Genomic DNA, 21083 nt, shown 5'->3' with positions numbered 1-21083 from the left:
TGAGCGAGCAACAGGCTCCGGAGAAAATAAATCTGCCAAGGTTCACGGCGAGTTCAGCCAAGCCGCAGCTTGAGGCTCTCTCTTCCTTATTCCCCCTCTCTCGCTGACACCACCGCCGTCTCTGCCAATTCACCCTTTTCCACCGCCATCTTGAACTCGTCCTCTTTTTTCCCCCGCCCTCGGTGATGTCATTGTTGGGATAGTGATCTCGGGGAGGAAGAGTGACAGCCCTCTCGCATGCCGAGTGTCCGATCCCATCTCCGCGCGGCTTGTTTAGTCTGGTTCCGACTCGACGACGCACCTCCACAGGCCTCTGAACTTTAGATCGTTTTGAGTCACTCTGAAACGGCCAAGAGATAAAGTTTGCACTTAATGGGTTTGCGAGTCCATTGTGACATTTCAGAAAACCCTGTGTGTGATCTCACGTCCACGGCAGCTGTTTCCAGCTGTCCGTTCGCGACTGCACAAAGCCAGCGAAGCAATGGAACAAATGGCTAAAGCTCTCACAAATAACGAGCTAACTGCTACAAGGCGCAGCTCAGCTTTTAGCCCAGAGGAGTAGGTCGACATTTTTCAGGAGACAAGTGAGAAATCAATTCCTTCGTCGGCATGCATGAACATATCAAGGTGGAAACAGAGCGTTTGCTGCTGAGGAAGGAGACAACATTTGGCGTGCACCGTTTGAAGGAACTCTCAACTCAACGACAGCCACGAAAGTTGCAGCTCGTTCCAAAATGTGCCCTCGTCCCAAATGCCTGTGTGCCACACACATATTGGTATATGACTATGTACAAGGCCTGATTGGTTCAGCAACTGTTCTGATGTTTTACCCACGCCGTTTTATTTTTTCCCCACTATTCGGACAAATACAACAAACAAAGGAGCCCTTCTTCTCATGCCAGAGTTGCCATCATGTTTGGAGCCAGTTTGTGTGGAGCATGGCTGCGTGTGCGTCCACCAGTTGCAGCGTGAACAGGAAAATCATCAGAGCACAATGTATGAATTGATATTGACCGTTATTATTAACCAAGGCCTCTTGGGGTGTAATTGATTTGACTGAAGCGATTCCACCTTTTCAGACTGTTTTAGTTAAATCATTTCTTGTGGCCCTGGGTGTGAAAGGTATCCAGCATGTTGCATTAAAACGAAAAGATTAGAGAAATGTGCGAACAATAAGGATAATTTATGTGTGAGCCAGTGCGTAGACTTTCTAATTTCTTGCCAAGGTAATCTTTTCGCAGCCACTTGTGGCACATTCGCGTCGTATGATTTAAATCCCATCATCACGAGCGGCCAAGTTGAAATAAAAATATTCACATTAAATCTCCGATTTGTAATTCTAACTCAGAGCAATCATAAATTTTTTACAGCAACGATATCTCCCAGCTGATGAAAAGATGAAAACGCGTCAACAAGCTGCTGGCAACGAACTGCGGCCACTCCCAACGCAGAATAATAGATTTGCTGACGTTACGTGAAAGCATCGCGAGGTTGTGAAATCCACGCTAAATACTTTAAAGATGAAAATGCATCTGCTGACAAAACATACAAGTCCCCAATTTGAAGATTAATTGAGGTGTAGAGTTACCAAACAATGACAAAAGTCGTCGGCTGCTGCAGGAGCAGATGCTTACGCTTGGTTGCAGTATTCAGAATTCAGAATTATTAAGCAATTATCTTCTGTTCCATCTGCAAACTGACAGTTTAACGGTTGCAACACTGCAGGAAAAACGAACCGGTGATGGAAAAGCAAATACTTGTGCTGTAAAAGGTGAGCACATTTAACACATCTGTAAATCTAATCAGGTCAGTATTTAACGCAGTTCGTGGGGTACAGCTCTTTTATGTAAACTAAAGCACGAGATTTGCAGTTTGTGTGTCTTACGGGTGTACGTGTTTGTTTTCGCCTTCGCAAAGTTGGTGTTAAACAGACTATTTTACTCAAAGCGGCTTCTAAAGAGAGAGCAGACGGGGCTTCGCCGTGCTGATGAATGTCTGGCTGCAGCAGTGTTTTCATTTCGGAGCTCAAACAAGACTAAGATATGCTGTCATCACCATCTCCCGCAATAATGTAAGCAGGGCCTCATCTAAATGCTTTTCACGGCAAAACAAGCAAACTGCGAGTGAAAATGGCTGTGTGAACGAGAGCTGTTTACTGCAGAGAGGTTCTCACAGGCCGGTGGTGTCAGGGAGCCCTGGGACGACACCGCCGAGACCTCGCTCGATGAAGCTGTTTATCAGCAGTGGACAGATAGTTCTGAAAGAGAAAAGAGGAGGAGGCCTGGTCACTGAGTACTTCCAGACCTCTAATGCGGACGCAGTGTGGGCCTTAGCCCCGTGACCTTTGACCCGTGCCACAGTAGAGCACGGAGGCTGAGAGTTAAAAGAAACAAGGCAGAAGAGGCGCTGGGAACTCCGACGACATGCTCTTTCACTTTGGTTTCACGCCATAAACCGTAAGCTGCTGCAAATATCAGCTTGCAGTAAACAAGCCAGAAAACAAAGGCGCCATTGTGGGGACCCGGGCCCGGGTTCACATCAGATACTGTACATGAAAAAGAGCCTGCAAGCACACATGTCCACAGTGTGGCCACACTACACTGATACACGAGCCTCCTCCTCGTTTCAATCACTGCTCCTCTGTTTATGCTTGCAGGACACATTGTGTGAGTAACTGTAGGTAACCCCCCTCTGTCATTAACTACTCCTTATCTCGGGGTCTTAGACAAACCCCAATCCTCTAATATTATTGATGCCTCCCTTGACAAGTGCTAAGGATGCCTCAGAGTAATGTGCCCCTCATTCAACAGAGCCTTGTTCCTAATCCCTGAGCCAGAAGAGGGAGGACTTTCAGTTTATACAGGGAGTGGAGGGGGTTTTAGATTACATCCAGACTATAATTATAAGGCCCCTTGACTGATAAATTGATGTGAATGCTAATACACATTAAAGCCTCGTGCGCACGCTGGTGTGTGAATCAGTCGGCGCTGCGTGCCGTGCAGGTTGGGCGACTCAGATCCTCTGACGTTCTCTGGCTCGGTTTGTTTTCAAGGCCAGGTTCATTGGGGGGGGGGGTGTAACCCAACAAGGCTGACGCGCTTGAACTAAACCGCATCAGAAGCCACACTGCGACGCAGATGAGCAAAACCCAGAGCTGGAGGCTGAGGTCTGACTTGGACCTGCAGAGCGCGGTGCTGTCGCGATATGTTCCTTTGTGTTTACTTCACACGTCTAACCAAAAGAGTGGGGTGAAAATTCTCATGTGGTTTTCAGTGATGCATTCTGGTTAATGTTGTTATTGTGACAAGAAACTAAACCGTGGACGAGGAAAAAACAGGTTTGGCATCTCACCTGACGCGCTGCGTCGTCATCTGGTGTGATCTCGGGTGGTTAGGCTCACGACTGTGAAGTAGCAGTGCTATGTACATAAACACAACCAGAGCGGCTCGACCCCGTCCCCTTTAAACGTTCACTCATTTCACGTCGTATCTTCGAGCGTGAACGGCCAACTGTGTTTGGTCTGTGTGCCCTCTGACCCCTGTCCCTCATCCAAGTAATCTCCTCCTCATCCCTAGCTCAGTCTGGCTCAGCCCAGCTTAGACCGGCCCACTCAACAGGACTAACTGCAGGGCCCCTAATCATCTAATTTGGACCAGATCAATGGCACCGATGATAAGAGCCCAAGTGTGGACCCAACGAAGGCCGAACAAAGCGCTCCTCTTAAAACAATGACCTCGGAGCAAATAACCCCCGGGCGAGGGAGGTCAGCGGGTTGGTGACCTGGGTGGGTGCGGCGATGGAGGTGTCCAACTGGGCCTAAGAAGGGGGAATCTGAGTCCCCGGTGTCCCTGCTGGTGGGCCAGCTGAACAAACAGCAGCAAACAAGGCCGGGCTTCAGCGAGTTCTAGCCACGCGGGCCCGGTTTCAGAGCGGACTCGGCGAGGCTTTTGACCCAGGACGGTACCAGGACAGTGGGCGGCTTTCTTCTCGGGGGAAAGAAAGGTCACGGCTGATTGGCGCACATACCATCATGGACACAAACACACACACACACACACACACACACACACACACACACACATGCAGCTCACCCCACGCACAGACATACACACTTGCATTGTCATACTGTACGCACACTGTCTTTGCAGTGCCGGCATACGCGCATTCTTGCAAGTGCATAGGCAGACTTGCACACACACACACACACACACACACACACACACACACACACACACACACACACACACACACACACACACACACGCACCAACTGTGGATCCACCCAACATCAGTCACTCTCCTATTTTCAACACAGAAGGCCTGTGTCTGTCTACTTCCTGCTCACAATAACACTCCAAGCTATTGATTTTTACTTCTGTCTTCCTCCACAGGACATCCACTGTTTCCACTTATTTTAACTACGGCCCTTCTGACACCACCCCAAGGGCAGCTACATTCCAGGAAATATTCCATCTCTGTACAGCGTTTTCAGGATGCATGATCTTTTGCAAACTGATTATGTAAAAACCTGGAGTGCAGACAGGGGGAAATAGCTAAAAGATGGGGGCCGTGGTTATTAAGGGCTTGGGAAAGCTTAAGTCCAACTACAACAGATGATAGAGATTGTCCAGATAGAACAGACGAGGACGTTCACTTTCACGTTCCTCCTCCCGTCCCTCTTTGATGCCAAACAAAACGCAGGCGAGCCACAATCAGCTCAGGTCGACCTGAGTCGGATTCCCAATTCAACGCGCTCCAGTTCTGGCAAAACAGGGTCAGTGGAAAATCTAAAAAGGGGTTTGGTAAAACAGGCACACACTCATGATTGTGTACAGAGACAGCCTTGTTTGGGGCAGTGGGGGGCAGAAGCGCTGATAATCACTGGCACACATGAAAGAGTGGCTCCTCACGAGAAAACAAACTTCACCAGTGGAACCGTTGTTAGCGGCATGACCTCTGAGGCTCTCAGTGGGCACATTGTTCCCCGACGGATCCCCCCTGACAGCCCGTCACTCAGCCGAACCGTCCCCGTCCACCAATGGGAGCCGAGCGCCGCCAGCCCTCTGGGAAAACTCCACCCGCTGGAAGAACTTAAGAATTTGGTGTGAAGCCACGTTTCGACCGCAGTGGAAAAATGTTGTTCTGCGGCTGTTACCGAAATGCAACGATAAGACCGATGATCCATCGTAATAAATAATGGAATATAAACAGATTCAGTCAGCGAGCTAATTGTAGGGTTGTGCTACAATTTATTTTATATGGCTTAAAATAACTTCCCCCAGTTGAAGCAAATGGACGAAAAACACATTTTTTCAATTACTCCCTGTGGAATAGAGCCATCAAGATACTTTTGGTTCTATGTCCCCACTATTCAGATGTGTTTGAGGTTCATGTAAATATACCGAGGTGGAGGGGGTCTATTTGTGCTGCTACTGTATGAACACACAAAAATGCCATTTTAATTAGATTCACTCAACTTCCATGATCGAGTTGATCAAATCTACGCCACAAGCTTGGCTAATGGTTAAAATAGGCGTCGAGTACAGTGTTTTGGGGTTTTCCATTCTCCCATTGAAATAGACAGCTGTGGTCAAGCGTGTTTTCATTTGCATCTCGATGCGGTGAGGTAAGTTACGAACAAGAAGAGGTCAAACGCAGGTAGAAACGAGCAGCGACGAGCCGCCACTGCAGATGCCCTCCCGGCTCCTGAGGTGTTTCCCCGCGCGAGGAATCCGTGGGTGTCAGAGCTCAGGGCAGCGCATTGTGAGGAGACAAAGGCCGGCCGGTGGGGATGACGGGTGGAGGTTCACTTCTGCCCACTGCCTCTCCGCTTTCACGGCCTCCGAGTGTGGCTGCGTAGGAGGAGGTGGGGGGTGGGAGGGGTGGGGGAGCGTGCCCCGGGCGCCGCGTGCAACATTATCATGTGTCAGAAACGGCACTTGGAGAATCCGTGTTGATCTCGTGCCCCCCCCCTCGTCGTCACACGCGTACGGCCTCCCCTCACGCCTGTCATCACCTTGGAGCCTGAGTGCACGGTTTCTGCGTCTGCCTACCAGGGACCACAATAAGCACCCGTCTTTAGGCTTTAAAGAACTATTAGGAAGCTAAAATGTTGTACAAATATTGATATTTAATATATATTTACTGTAGTTACATTGTATCTCATAATAGTTTGCTATGAGAGGCCTTGTGTTGAAATCCACACTGAACCAGATGCAGCCACATTTCATCGTTTTGGCTCCGTACACTCGCTCGGTAAATCTCAGCAGTTCACAGCTTCAAAACTGGGAGCATTAAACTAATTTATTTAACGTGCCTTGACTTCATCTGGGAGTTCTGCCGCTGCAACACGTGACTCCCCCGACATGAGCCCATCGCCGCGCTGCGCGTTGGCAAACCTCGGCGAAAAGCGAAAACAAGCTGCGTTTGGAGGTTCTGCAATTGTGAATATGCAGAGACGTGAGGAGGCCCCCGCTGGGACGACTGTAAGCCTCCTCCATCCATCTGCGGCCAGGCCTCCATTTCCACGAGTCGCGACGCAAGTTCTCCCCTCTCCGAGCTAAAACAGATTCTCCCACAGCGAGCCACGGACATTCGATTCCGTCGCGAGAGACACTAATCTCTGCAGCAGGGATGAGAAAACCCGAGGATTCAAGCAGGAAATGATTTCCTCCGTGGCTGCTGAAACCGGAGTGGGTTTTGTTGTGGTGGAGAGCAGCCCTCTCAGCGCTGATGGTAGATAGTGGCTTTTTGTCTCTGCCTCCCATTGTCTTGTTACCTTATAAATCTTCCACGCCGACACCTGATACCTGTCACCCGTGTTTACGTCTGGGGTGTAGAATCTCTCCACTCCCGTGCTGCCCCCAAGGGTTTGGGTGCTGCTTGGATAGGTGACACTTGTGAGTCAGCTGAGGGAGGAGGGGGTCAACATTCGGGCGGAGGAGTGCAGGGATGGGCTGAGCCGCCCTCAGGAAACACAAGTCTTATCATGTCCCAGAGAGACAAGAGAGTGATAACCAGCAAGTTAATGAGTGACTGGACCGAGACAGGGAGTGAAAATTAACTTTTGAGGAGTTAGTTCAAATTAGAAAACAAATAATTCCTTACTTAGCTCTTGTGGTTTCAAGCTCTAGAGATAAAGGTTGACTTTATTTGCCTACATTTTCAGATACGTGCCCCTGCTTAGGAGATAAGAGTATTTGCAAATGAAGCGGTTGTACGATGAGCAGCCACTAGACTCCGGCCAACAACGTGTCTCCTTCCAAACAGGCCGATATGAGCCAGAGCAAAGTGGACAGATTCTTTAATCATTGTGGCGGTGTTAATGTTGCGATGGCGTCAGCATCAGAACCAGCCCTGTTCGTGTACTGCTCATGTCTTTTCCCAGGTAAAGTGAAAGTCAGTGTTCAACCACTGGGACGCGGAGCTTTTCCAGAAGAGCATTGTTAATGTTCACAGCAGGGGTCCGGGGAATTCCCAAAAGAGAGAGAATCCCATCAGAGAAGTTGGTGCTGTGAAGGTTTCTTCACTGTACTGGGCCAGTGACGGTCATTGGGTACAAATATCAAATCCTGGGTAAAGAAAATCACAGTTCTCTGCAAGATTAGGGTCCACTGAAGGTCAATCACACGCTAGTCTTTTAGTTACTTGGGTGCCCCAGTCTTTGACTGGCCACGCTGACCATACCTCAAATCCCTGCTGTACAATGTGCAATGTTCCCTGTTTATTCAGCAGCCTCAGCACCACCCCTTCACTCCGCCTTTTGCACTCCATCCAGTCCTGAATACAATAACCCTCAATGCCGGCGCATTGGTAAACACTCGCAGGCTCTGGCATAAAGAAAATAGCTAAGCAGGGAGAAGAAAGGGAGAATTGGGGGAGGGAGGGGAGTGAAAAAAAAGAAGCGGGGCAAAGAAAAGATTAGGCTCTGGTGAGGTACAACTTTTCCAAAGCTGGCTCTGGTCTTGGCTGAAAGCCAGGGAGGGGAGACAATGCAACGCTGTGCAGAGCCGGGCTTCTATAGACGCTCACTGGAGCATTGGGCTATTGGAAAAGAGGGTTGGAGGGGTGGGGGGGGGGGCTCTGTTGTCCAAGGCCAAGCATGGAGGACATGAAGGGGCACTGCAGCGGCTAAAGCCAGTGGGGGAGCGAGGTTGAGTCGGCACCACAGTTCCCAGTATGAAAAATATTAACCTGACAGCCTCCACCGGGGGACGCTTGGGCTTCTACTGACCCCCCCACACCCCCACCCCCACAGCTCCCTCCGCATCAGCCTTCATAGGAAACCAAACCCTTGCATCCCTGAGCCTGCAGATTCCCCGCTCTGGTCTCCCCTCAGGAACACCTGCTCTGTGTCAGCGAGGAGACGAGTGGGCTGAACAATACGCTGCAAACAATATGTCAAACACTCGTCTCACTACATCCCCAGGCCTTTTAATAAGGACGGACAAGAGGGGTAAAGCAACTGATTTCTCCTTCCCCTCCTTACTTTACGTTTTGTCCCGCAGCCCTCTCCTCACTTCATAACATTTTCATTCATTTCAATCAGCGTTTCATTTCCTTTCTCTTCTCTCAGCCCTCTTGGCGGTACGTGGTGGTCCAAAGCTAATATGGAAAGAAGTGCTAGAAAGAGAAGAGGAGGCTGAAGGGGAGGATGAAGAGGTGCACCCCTCTAAGATCAAAGGCTCGGTCCCATTGTGAGGACTGTACAATGGAGCGCTGCCTTGAATACGCGCACATTAACCCGCCGTCCCGCCAAGGCCTGGGACCCCCCCGCAGCCTAACTGACAACAGAGCTGGGAGGGGGGCATCATGGGTAATTGGAGGAAGGAGCCAGACTTTGTAAAGTTAAGGCATAGTTTAGAAAGGCCGCATACAGTTTAACAGTATGTTCACACAATATTAAACACCAAAAACATCAGCTAAAAAGTAACCCTTGTCAAATGAGGGTATAAAAATTTCCAGTGGATCAGCTGTGGGTTTTGGAAAATATCAAAAGTGGGTAGAAATATATAGGAATATCATAATTCCTACACACAGTGAATTTGCTAAAGCAAGCTTATCACACTTAATAAAAAATCCCCACAGGCATTAATAGTACATGCTGTAACTATAGATAGGACCCTCAGAGGATTTTGATCTCTCCTGCCTCCTCCTCTATGTCATGAGTTGTGGCCAGAGTGTAACCACAATCTAGAGCAGTGCAGTTACATGACATACAATATCCTGTCTTGACACCGCTGCGTATACACAGTGACGGGGGCTGCCCCCTCGTATCTGAGATGCAGACAGATACGCCATAGTGTCAGGCCTTGTGTATGCCCCAAAAAGAAAAGTCCCCAAAGATCCCCCACTGAGGAGAGTTGGCAGTTGGGTTTGTGCTTTTACAGCTGTAAGCAGTGACCTCGGGGCAGAGCTCGACTTCCACACAATAGGAAGAGACAAAAACATCTCAGGGCTTAAAAGGGCCCATAGTTTTAAGATGCTTTCCTCTCAAGCGCTCAAGTACACTTGTGATTATTGCCTGCTTGTTACTTCCTCCTTTCTGAGGTAAATCTTTTTCTTCCTTATTCTCGGGCCCTCCTTCCTCTTGGTCCCCTCCCCTTCTAAGCCTTATCTGTGGGGATGAGGGAGAGAGGAGAATGGGGAAGACAGGCACTTTCATGGCTGAGTTCAGAGCCATTAGCCCCCCGTGTGCTCGGTCCTGTTCTATGTTCTCTCTGTATTAATCTGCAATGACAGCTTCACTGTTTACCAAATCCACCCAGAATCCTGGGGGATGACTGGCCGGCGCCATTCTGCACCATTAACCTCTGACCTCTAGCGTTACAGCACCAGAGCCAGGCCCCGGGCTCGGGGTTAGCCGGCCCAAGGAAACCAGTTGGACGTCCATTTGATGTCGGAGACAGGACTCGCGTCACACAGGGACAATCTGAGAAGCTTCTCAGCCGGACGTTAGAGGTTGATGACCTGTAGACCGCAGCTTGTTCAGGGTCACACGTTAGGCCTTAACCATTGTTTTAGCTTAAGAACGAATGCACAATGGCCTTTAAGGACAAAGAGCCAACAGGAGTGAAAGTACAAATAACCAGAAAGTTACTGAAACTGATTTGGCCATTGAGTCATGTTTATTCTTTTAATATCTCATGGAACATAGAGTTCTTTTTTCTAATGAAGCATACAGTCCCACATGTTCATTCCTCTCAGGGGCTGATGACGGATCAACAATTGCTCCTAAACACTGGCTCATGTTAGGCAAGAGTCTTCTGACTAAGTTCTTCTTACCTTTCTAGACAACTGACTCAGTTGTGTCAGCATCACAACACCCTACTGATGCAAAGCTCCACCTACTGCATGTAACAGGCGTGTTAAGTTTCAGTTATGAGAAGAAGGGGAAATACTTCTACAGTGATTTGTAAAAAAAACAGAGGAACTTCTTGATTATACACACAACATGTATGAATGTGAGCAGGAGGTTTGCTGCGTTTGTAAATGCTCCACACCCAAATATTGGATCCAGACCCGAATGCCGATGCTGCAGAGCCGTGAGCGTGCGCACGTTCACGCTGTACAGTCATAACGTGCGCACGTCATTCCCAGCGCTGCAGCAGAGCCCATGTGTAGACACTCACTGCCCGGGCAGAGCCAAATTCACTCACGCAGAGAATGACAAAGCACGCCTTCCTTCCATCAGCAGTCCGCAGACCCCCCCCCTCACGGTCTGACCCCTGACTTCGATGACAACAGACTGTCATCGCCGTCACTCCTGCAGGGTAAACACAGCGTCCCTTCCTGCGAAGGCCAGCGGACACAGCGCGCACACTGGAGCTGTGTGCGGATCTTTGTGCCCGTGTGTGCTCACTTTTATGTGCGCTCTTGTGTGTTCTGTCCTCTTTAAACATTTGGTTTGTTTTTGGTTTGTCCTTTAACCTGCTTCTTTTTTTTTTTGTTTTTATTAAACCACTATGTGCTCGGCCCTTTAAATAACTAATTCCTAAATCCAGTCCACCTGCAGCCTTGACCAAAGCCAACAAGCTTTGATTTTTCTGCTGAATGCTCAGGAAAAAGCGAGCTTTAAAGGATACGACTGTTGCCAGAAAGAGATTTATTTACCGAGGGTGACGCAAGCAGCGCCCTGCTATTGAACTGCTCTCACCTATATTTAGTTCCTCACCACCAGGCCAAAGTGCTGCACTCATCAGGTCAACATGAAAGGCATAAAATGACTCTAAGGACTTTATAACAGAGTCCTCAGCGGATTCCCAGTGGCAGCCACTCACCCGTCACGTAGGAGGCCCAGGCGCTCCACACTAACAATACTACCTACACATGTTCTTGCCTTTTTACCTCATAACTGCAGCTTATCATTAAAGACACCAGACTTAACAAGCGTACAGTACGCAGCCCTGCTGCTCCACACTTCATCATCTGCGTTTTACAAACACAAACGCAAATGTTTATGGGTTTTTCCACAAATTAAACAAATAAAGTGGGTGTGGGGATGGGACGGGGCACAACAGGGGAATAACAGGGGGAGGTTGAGCCATGCTCTTGGACGGCGTACGAGTCGGAGCCTGGAGCCAGCTGAGCGCTCCTCCTCTCCCAGGAGAGCCGCCACGCCGCAGCCAGCTGGAAGCCATTGACAGGAGTTTGGGGTTAGTGAGCAAGAGGGGAGAGGGGCTCTGACAGGGAGGATCACAAGGCCGGCCGCTCTCCATGAATCCCCGCTTTGCACCCATAGTGAGACCCGAAACCGCCCTGGAGGAGAAGCATGTGTCATATATTTTAATGCCGGGAGAGCGGGAGAAAGACAGAGCGGTGTTCAAAATATCATGAATCATCGCTTCCCGAAAGAGGCCTGAAAAAAAAATGATAGAAGAACACAGCATTTTGTCCAAATAGGATGCACTGGTCATTCATAAAAATCGAGTTTACGAGTTTACAGCATGTTCTAGCTTCAAGTGAAGCTGAAAAACAGCTTCTGCAGACGTGTAGGTTGAAGACGTTCAGATCTGAGTCATTCAGCACTTTGTTGCAATATTTGAGCAGAAGAAGCCTACGTGAATTATTACCATTTTCAAGAAAAAAATGAGGAAGTGGCTTATGAAACGTTCTGAGTACTCAACTCTTGATGGCTGCAACACGTACGTGGGTGGTACCTGGTGTTTTGAGTTTATCTTTGACATTTTTAAGTTTTGGAATCGAGAAGCGCTGAAGGTTGTGCTTTGTCTCAAGCCATGGATGAAGTGGAAAACACACAGTGAAAGACAGAGAGAGACAGACCACCGCCGTGTTAGGAGTCTGGCACAAACCATGACACAAACGATCTGCATCTGCACCACGAGACACCACAACCGGCTCCATCCTGCTGTGATTACGCTCCAAACTGCACAAAAGACCAACGTTTCTACCCCATGACATCAGGCCAACGTCGATGCTGACATTTATCACTCACAACCAGCCAGTGTATCATTCTGCCCGGCATCCAAACACTCATTTCTCAAGGTGAATAAGTATGTGTGAGATCAGAGATGAGGGGTTAGGCTCTGCCTCAACCATCTTCTTTTACACTTTGACTATAGAATAATAAAAAACAAAAGTCAACCTTTATGAAAGTCTAGATTCAAATCAGAATCTTAATTCAAGCATGAAGTATTTCATTTCCATCCCTGATCTTCTCTTCTTTAGTCTATGTATGCACATGTGGAAAGGCTATTTCTACTGCTTTACCTGGACTCCAACAAACCTGGAAGGCTGCTTTCCATTTTCACTGGCCAAACACTAAAGAGCATGTCTTCACGACTCTAAAAGAAGGTTCAGTTGTCCAGCTCCACTCGACCCACTAGCAGTTGCCAGTTGACTGTAGAGAGATTCTACAGTCAGACAATGAGCAGGCTTTATCTTCATGCTACGGCTGCAGTCAGTGATGCCTCTGTCTCTGGTGAAGCTTGCCAGACAGATTTAAACACGTTGCTGGGAGTTTCATACTTTTTGCAATATTGCATCGGTTTCTAAAGCCGAAATGTAACACAGAGGACTGCATGAAAGTCCCTCTAATGCCGTAGCCACACAGCGGACAAATCATTACAAGGATATGATCACAGTGTTTGAGTTTCCTACAGTTATGCCTGTGGGAGAGTGGTCGAATCTTGGTGGGAGTCTGGTCATATTTGAATTCATTTGGCTTTGTGTCTTGAAGCTGATGAGAAAATCTGTTGTTCATTATAGATTCCCTGTGCAGGCAAAACTGTTAGATTCTGACAACGCTGGTTTGCATTCAGCTGCAGAACAAAGATATAAATCATCTGTTCTTGCCATGCTAAGCTGTACAGTAGGTGCATGTGTGTGCTTGCATGTGCACCTGAAACCAGATATGAAATTCAGGGCAAGTGGAAAAATACCAAGCATCGAAATGCCATCAAGAGGAAATGCATGTTTTCCACCCTTCAAGCTGATGCTGCATGTACTCCACTCTCGTCTATTGGAGGAAATGTGCTGTGGTCTGTTCAGGATAGAAAATAAATGCTTGAGCAAACAAAGGGTAGTTCCTGTCAAATTAAAATTCATGTATATCCAAGAGTCAGAGTTTACTGGGGAGTTTCCTCCTGGACTTTTCCTAACTTGGCCATGTTGAGATGTTGCACCAGTGGCTACGCATTCAAAGGGATAAATATGATCAACAAATCCCAGCAGCCAGAAAAACATCTGGGCCGGAGTGTCAGCTGTGTCAGGGGTCCTGCACTTCTTATGTTAGCATTCTCCTTCCCTTTGTGTAATCATTAAACCATCGGCAGAAGTGAATAAGTGAAGGGTGTGTCAGTGGGGTGGGGGGGGTCGGGGGTGTACAGAGCCAGATCAAGCCGGAATAAAGAAATAAACAAGAAACTGCAAGGTGTTTTTTCCCGGCATCGCTGTGGCCGTACGTCAGCAAACCCCAGTCGGATCTGCAAGTAATGACGTGAGGTCTAATAAAAGGCAGATGTTGCTTTAACATCGCAAAAATGCTCTGTTATGATGGTACGTCTCCATGTGTTTGTGCTTTATAATTACAGCGTTTACAGAGTGCGAGAGCTGCGCTTCTAATCCAGCGTCGTCCCTTCCAACAGTGACTCATCCCGGGCTCCTTCTCGTATCTGAGTCTGTAGGTGATGTGTCAAAAAAGGCCAAACGGGAGTTACACGCTTTGATGGGACGCGCTGTGAAAACATTGTCTCATACTGATGAAGGACTTGACAAGCAGCTCTTTTATGAGATCGGTATTCAGCATCCTCTTTAGCTCCTGAACTCTATCCATCATCCTGGGTTCAACCTAAGGAGCTGAATCACTGTTTCCTCTTCTGAGCCAAGTGAGGCCTTTTAAATATCAGCGAATGTCAGACCTACAGTACAACTCAAACCTGAAGTGCAGCACGTATGGAGGAAACCAGTCGGAGAAATCGGATCCATCTATGGGGAATATCCCAAAATAAACCCCTCTGTTCTCCCATATCAGGCCTTGTATAAATAAGATAGCACTGCAGGCACACTGCACCATGGGAATTAGCCAATCCAGTCCTGTAAACATCAGCCAATGACTTCTGGCAGGCTGGATGACTCTCAGGAGGGGAGGTTCTGCACTGGAATTCATAAATAAATCACTTTTCTGGGAGGATTATGTGTCCACAGTCCCCGTCCTCCGAGCCCCCTCCTCCCAAAAATAAACAGGACCAGGCAGAAATAGCAAAGTTTAAGTACCGCTACAGGAAATTATTTGGGCTTGTTGCTATAATTTGGCTGACATTATTTGCATTTTAGGAAGACCTACACTTCTTCTGGCCTTGTTACACAATCTCATCTAACCTTTGTAAAGTGTGTCTGTTTCAGTCTTCACACGCCTTCGAATAAATAGACAAACAACACAAACTGATTAATGGGTCCTCTGTCCCAGTTACATGACTTATTATTTGATGAAAATCACATGCACGTTTCCAGTTCCTCAAATAGTTTCCAACTCAAAACTGAGGTCAAGTGACCTTTAACCGTGTTTCTTGTTTTGCTGACCAACTGTTGTTTGAGGGACTGTTTGTGCCATTAGCATGTTCCCAGAGGAAGTAATACAATGCTATTTACACCTACTCAGCCTGGCCCAGACTTCACGTAATCACCTCCCTACATACAAACATGGCGACCAAGTGAGACACCCTGTAAAATGGTTGTGATCATTTTAAAGTGGATTGCACAGGAAAGAGCCACCATGACCCAGAGGATTACATCACTGCAGACTGTAAGTCTTCATACATTTCTGCTTGACCAAAGGCCTGAACGGTCCTGGTATCGACCACACTCATGACAATAACACAAGGTGATGTACTTTAGCTTAGGTTGGTGTGATCGCTCATAATTGAGGTTTTAGGCTAGTTTGGTTCTTAGCTCCGGGTTCTATAGCAAATATATGAAACACCTACAGGTGCCATTGCCATTAAATCTTCCAGCAACAGCTGCTTTGACCTAAATAACATATATTTTTGGTCTGAATGCTGGTAAATTGATATCATGGAAATCACTCTGAAGCATTTCAATTCTCCAGTAAATGAAAGCCGACCACGAGGATATTCCACACGGAGGAGGCCGCTGTTGTTGTTGTGGCTGTTTCATGCTACTAACTTATTCTTGCGTGGGCACGAACGGGTTAAATGGCTGAGCAGCGAGGCGCTTGCTGCGTTCTTGTGCGCGCCGAGGCATCAAAGAGCGGAGCGCTCCTCACCTCCTCTGCATGTTCCATACAGTCTGCAGCGAGCACTTTTACTCAGACAGTGCAGAGCGGCCTGGTGGGTGGGACGAAGGAGATGCACAGAACAAGCCCCAGCATCCTGTCTGTTACATCTGCACGCAGGTGCTGCAGCGAGAATGCAGGTCAACACATGTGAAGTGCACGGCAGTTATAAGTCGGGTGATGAAGTTAATTTTAACAGCTGCTCCGTGGCTACAAGGCGACAGATGCAGGTTGTTTCGGCTCTGGCACGGCATTAAAACACTTTTGTGGCCCTCTCTTAACTAGGTCTGGGGAAAGTAAAGGGAGGCTTCCTCTTTCCACATCAATAAGATAACAGAGGAAGTGACATAATTTCCTACAGCAGGCTGTGTGGCGGTGGCACGAGGCTGAAAGTAAGCGCTGCATGTGCTACGCTCTTAAAAAAAAACAACAACGCATATTTGTAATACTTGGCTGACGTGAGGCCTAATTTTGCAAAATATTATCGTCAAGTCATTTTCATCAAAATCTATTTAACGTTTATTCCTGTTTCTTGACTACTTTACTTTTGTTATTAATTGCGTAACAATATGAGCCTAATTATGTGTCATATCATAGCCCACATTCCATTAGTCACAATATGATTGCGACAGATAAAAAATACCCGACAGTTACCTGCATTACCTCAGCTAACTTTAAATGCAGTGCTCATCTATTTTGGAAACATGTTACTAGTTCATTTTATTAAATCAGTTAATATTTCTAGAATCAGCTCTGAGTGAGTCATAGGTTTAACATTAACCTGAAAATTTGGTTCATTGTTTTTCATTGACACACTGGCTGCGTGAATGGAATGAAACTCACTTAGACTCCATCAGGGTCTCGTCGTGACACGATAAGAGATTTCCAGCAAGAATTCGGCAGAGGAAAACAACAAGGCTTAACAGGGTGAACTTTAGAGGCACATTTCAATGCGCACGTCACGCCAAGCGTGATCGTGGCCAGGAAGGACACATTGAGCAACTCTGTTTGTAAACTGAACCCTGAACCCGCGACTGCCGGGTTCGCAGCTTGAGTCACAGCCTGCGGTGTCGCCAGGGTTTTAGCAGCTCGGTAAATAAGACAACAGATTGCCAAAAAGGAGAGAGTGCCCTGGAAAGTACCCAAGAAGCGGCGCTGCGCAGACAGGGGAAACTTTTCTTTAACCGCACTCAACTGATAAAACGGGACACTCTCGGACCTAAATTAATATCAATGTGCTGAGGAAGAAACTGGAAGAAAAAACAGTTGCAATCAGGTTAAGTGTGTTTCCGGCTGTGTGTCACAACTGAAAGAGAAAGACAGAAAGACTGTGTATAACAGGAGGCATGAAGACTCTCAAACTGCAGCTTCACTTTGACTAAAAGGTTCATTTGGTCAACAAACCAACACACGACAACATTTCTGACAGTGGCTTCATGTACCATTCATTACATGGCCTCACCTTTTGTCTGCTAGTTCAAAGAGGAATGACTCACACTGATCTCAAAAGCTGGGTTGGCAGGGGTCAACGTGCCCTTCTATTTCTGATAATGGACCGGCTGGGCCACATGAAGACACAGTTCCAGTCAAAAGTCCGGAGCGTGAACCCGCTCCACTTTGGACTTGGCTGGAACTCAGAGGCTGCGGGCCATTTTCTCCCAGTCTGATAAACAAGCCGCAGGCCGAGAAACGGGCTGAGCTGAACGTGCGCAGATGCACAGAAACAAACCGACTGCTAATTAGCATTTCAACCCAAAAACCCAAACCAGCTTCGTTCTGGTCTCCCACTGCAAAGAAACACACGGAACCGCTCCTCATGGCTGCACCGACCCAAAGGTCTGACGATGTCTGACACCCGGCGACGTCACTCAACTGCTTCTCTATTTCTAAACACGGCGCATGAGTGTTTCGATTGGGTGATCATGTGCATCCACGCGGTCAAAGTGAACAAAGGTGAACTTAATTTGCTCATTGGGTTTATTGGAGAACAAAACAGAAAACCTCTGGAGGATAAGACAGCTAACACACTAGAGAGACCAATCACAGGTGGTCTATGAACAGAAACACCTGAATATTCAACCATTACCATGGGACTTTTACTGTCACTCAAGTGTGTGGAGATTTTAGAAACTTTCACTGGTGTCTTTGCCCCCAGACGCCGTGGGTGAGTGTGTTTGCTGTGCTCGCGCTGCCACGCATTACGTGAAAACCTGTGCACAGGAAGTGGGCAGAAAGGGGAGTTCTGCCGGGCCTAAAATAGCTCAACCAAGCTGTGTTTCAAAAGGTTTCTGCTCGGATGCATCCTGTATTGTGCTTCAGTGCCAGCTCACAGAGACATAGGAATAAGATGAGGCTTCATTAAAAACACAAATCACGGGACGGGAAAGGGACAGAACTGAATGTTGTGTCGCGAGCCTGACGCAGCAGAATAGGTCATTTACTTCGACCCACTAAGCAAAAGAAAGAGGTCAGTGTAGTGGCTGCTAGGTTCATTAGCCTGTGACACCACTTCTAAGAAGTCTCAAGGGCACCGTTTGGAGGCGTCGGGGTTTGAAATGAAAAGACGGTGCTCCAGCTTCGAGGAGGTCACCTCTTTAACCGCCATGAATCAGCCGGGAGTCAACATGCCAAGTCGTTCCCACCGGAGCCTTCATCCATCCAGCTCCAGCGGGTCACGTAGAGTGTGTGGCGCTGTCACTGCACGCTGTCTGAGGGGGTCAACGCTAAGAGATAGGCCGTAAACGTATCAGCGCTCCCGCTACATGAACACTTCGGCCTGCTTCAGGAAACGCTCGTGCAATAACTCACCTCAGATTTATTATTTCTATCAAACCGGGGGAGTTTTCACGAGAGACGCCGCCGTCAGAGATGTCCTCTTTATCGTCCTCCTCCGCAATTCATCAAGTCGGGGAGCGACGCGCGTCCAGCGGGGGTCGGCCTTCGGGACGGAGGCGCGAGCAGCGCGTCGCGGGGGCTCGCGTGCAGCGAGAGGAAGACGTTCTGTAGACTAAACATAAACACTGGGAGCTCTGGGGTTTTACCGGCGATGGCACGGCTGGCAACCAGCTTCAACCAGCATGTGTGAAGCACAGCTCCTGCACGGGAGACAAAGGCCTGTGTGTTCCCAATCCAAATATCACGCCTCATAACCACACCCTATTATATGTGATGCACACCTGCTTCGTACAGAAGCGTCCACCGGCTTCTGCTGTGTCATTCTTTGCTGCAGGAGAAGCAGGAAGGCAGGCAGCTCCAGCCCGGCCCCCTTCTGTTCTTCCTGAACCTGGGCCGAGCCACGGCCCGGTGCTCTCCTCCTCTACGTGTGGCGCTTTAATGGTTAATGGTCGTTTTCTTTACATAACTCTTAAGCCCGCTTATACGCAGAGAGGAAATTAACTTCGCTACAACCCAATCTCCACCAGCTTCTACTTTCTGCTCTCCTCTCCCTCACGTCTTTCAAAAACACCGCACTCCCACTCACTCCCTCTCCTCCCCTCCCCTAACCCCCCCGTCCACCTCCTCCCCTCCTCTTCATCTTCTGGGGCTTCTCACTGACAGCTGGCTCCGATTATGGCTGTGAAAAATGGGGCAGTCACGCCAGCCCCCCCTCCGCCCCCCTCCCCTCCAGCATTCCTACAGCATGACTCCGCACTTTCTCCCTACTGGTGCTGGGCCCGTCTCTGCCTCCCGCCCTCTGCATCCCCCTGCCTCGCTCTGTCTTTCTTCAGCTGTCGTCCTTCCCTTGTTGTTGCTCAGTTTTTGAATACGTGCAAAGAGGGACGGAAAAGTTTATGCAGGCTGCTGATTGTTTGAGAGAATTTGTGTCCCGCGCTAATGGATGTTTTAAAAAGGATCTGGACGGAGGAGGAGGACGGTGAAAGACGTGAAAAAGCTGAATGGGAGATTATGTTTAAGTTAGTCATACAACGAAGACAGATGGAGGAGATACCGAAGCCCGCAGCCTCTTCACATATGGAGCCCAGCGCACAAAAACACAGCAAGCCCGCCCAAGAGCAAACACTCTCCATCACTGCCTCATGCTATGACATTTATGGTATATTACACAGCTATATAATGGCTGCAGCATGTCCGAGTAAACATTATATAGGCAGATTTTTCCATGCATGCTTATTTATTTGTTTAATCTAAAAAGGAAAATGAAACACATTGGCATGAGCAAAATCCGTGTGTACTAGATGGGCTTTGTTATAGGAGTTGGCTTCGTGGAGACCATTTAAACCATAAAAAGCTGCAGTTTTAGCACATCTGTCCACACCTGTGCCGGCCAAATGTTACACCTCAGTTATGTTCGCTCTTCTCTGCTCGCTGGAAAACAGGAACGCTGCCAGCGCAGAACAGAACCCCCGTCCAGAAACCCTAAACACATCTGAGTAATAGAGTATACTGTAATGTCTAATGGAAGACTTTTACTACACTGTATGTGCACGGTCCTGGTTCTGCTTGCTTTGCCAGCGGGCCTCGGTGATGTGGCCACATGACAGATTTCCCTGCGGTCGCGACTTCATCGCTGAACATGTCACGTCTTTTACCAAGTCCCTTTGTTTGTTAAAGCATCTGGCACGACAGCGGGCAGTAAATCCCAAATTCAAAACATTGTCGTCTGCATTTGAAATATCTCAACCTCCTCTGTAACTCGATCTAATAAGAAGCAGAAGGGCGACCCGCTACGGGGCGACGGCGCTGCGAGACTTGCATCAGTCTGCGCTGATGTCTAAAGGCGGTAACGCTCAGCATGTGTCGCCGGCGAACAGGCCACGCAGACGAGGCTGCAAAACAAATACCAAATCAAATCTATCCAGTAGTCAAGTATCACGTTGGACGCTTTCCTCGCAAGTTTTTAATGGGAGGTAACAGTGAGATCAGGCCTTAATTCAACGCTGCATTCACTACCAATTAGACACAGTTGAGTCGGCTGCCAGTGTGTCAATTAGTCAAACACTCAACTGACATCGTGTCCAAAGATTAACTTAAAATCCTATAAGTGCATATGTTTTAAATGATCCTGGGCAACAGCATTTAAAATCAACTACATCTATATTTCTACAAGTGTGCTTCTGTCATTCAACTGTGAAGCTATGTGCAGAGAGTACTTTGATTTAGATTTAGAATTAGATTTAAGCTAGGTGTTTAAAACCAACTGAGTGTCCCAGAGTAAGGGGGGATTTCCCACCAGCCACCAGCATGTGTCCTTCATCTGAAATACCTCGATAACCTCCGCTTCGCTGCCTGATTACGGACGGAGCAGCGGTGCAGAGCGAACGCCCTGCTGATGGATCACTTTCATCCATCACGCTGCTGAACTGGGAGCTTA

The 21083-nt window shown here is 48.1% G+C and overlaps 1 protein-coding gene across 15 annotated transcripts in view; it reads right to left on the bottom strand.

The window, feature by feature from the left end:
• Positions 1-21083, bottom strand: part of plekhh1 (pleckstrin homology domain containing, family H (with MyTH4 domain) member 1) — a 122777-nt gene that overhangs the window by 34201 nt on the left and 67493 nt on the right. For 6 of the 15 annotated variants that reach the window (XM_041069190.2, XM_041069191.2, XM_041069195.2 and 3 more), the window contains one exon: positions 2174-2257. The exons of the other annotated variants lie outside the window; for them this stretch is intronic. The gene's annotated coding sequence lies outside the window, so the exon portion shown is untranslated. The remainder of the gene's footprint in view (positions 1-2173; positions 2258-21083) is intronic. 15 annotated transcript variants of the gene reach the window in all.

Source organism: Betta splendens, chromosome 22 (assembly GCF_900634795.4).
Source record: "Betta splendens chromosome 22, fBetSpl5.4, whole genome shotgun sequence".
Taxonomy (NCBI): Eukaryota; Metazoa; Chordata; class Actinopteri; order Anabantiformes; family Osphronemidae; genus Betta; species Betta splendens.
Note: the sequence above shows the minus strand (reverse complement) of the source record. Positions and strands in the feature narration are given on the sequence as shown.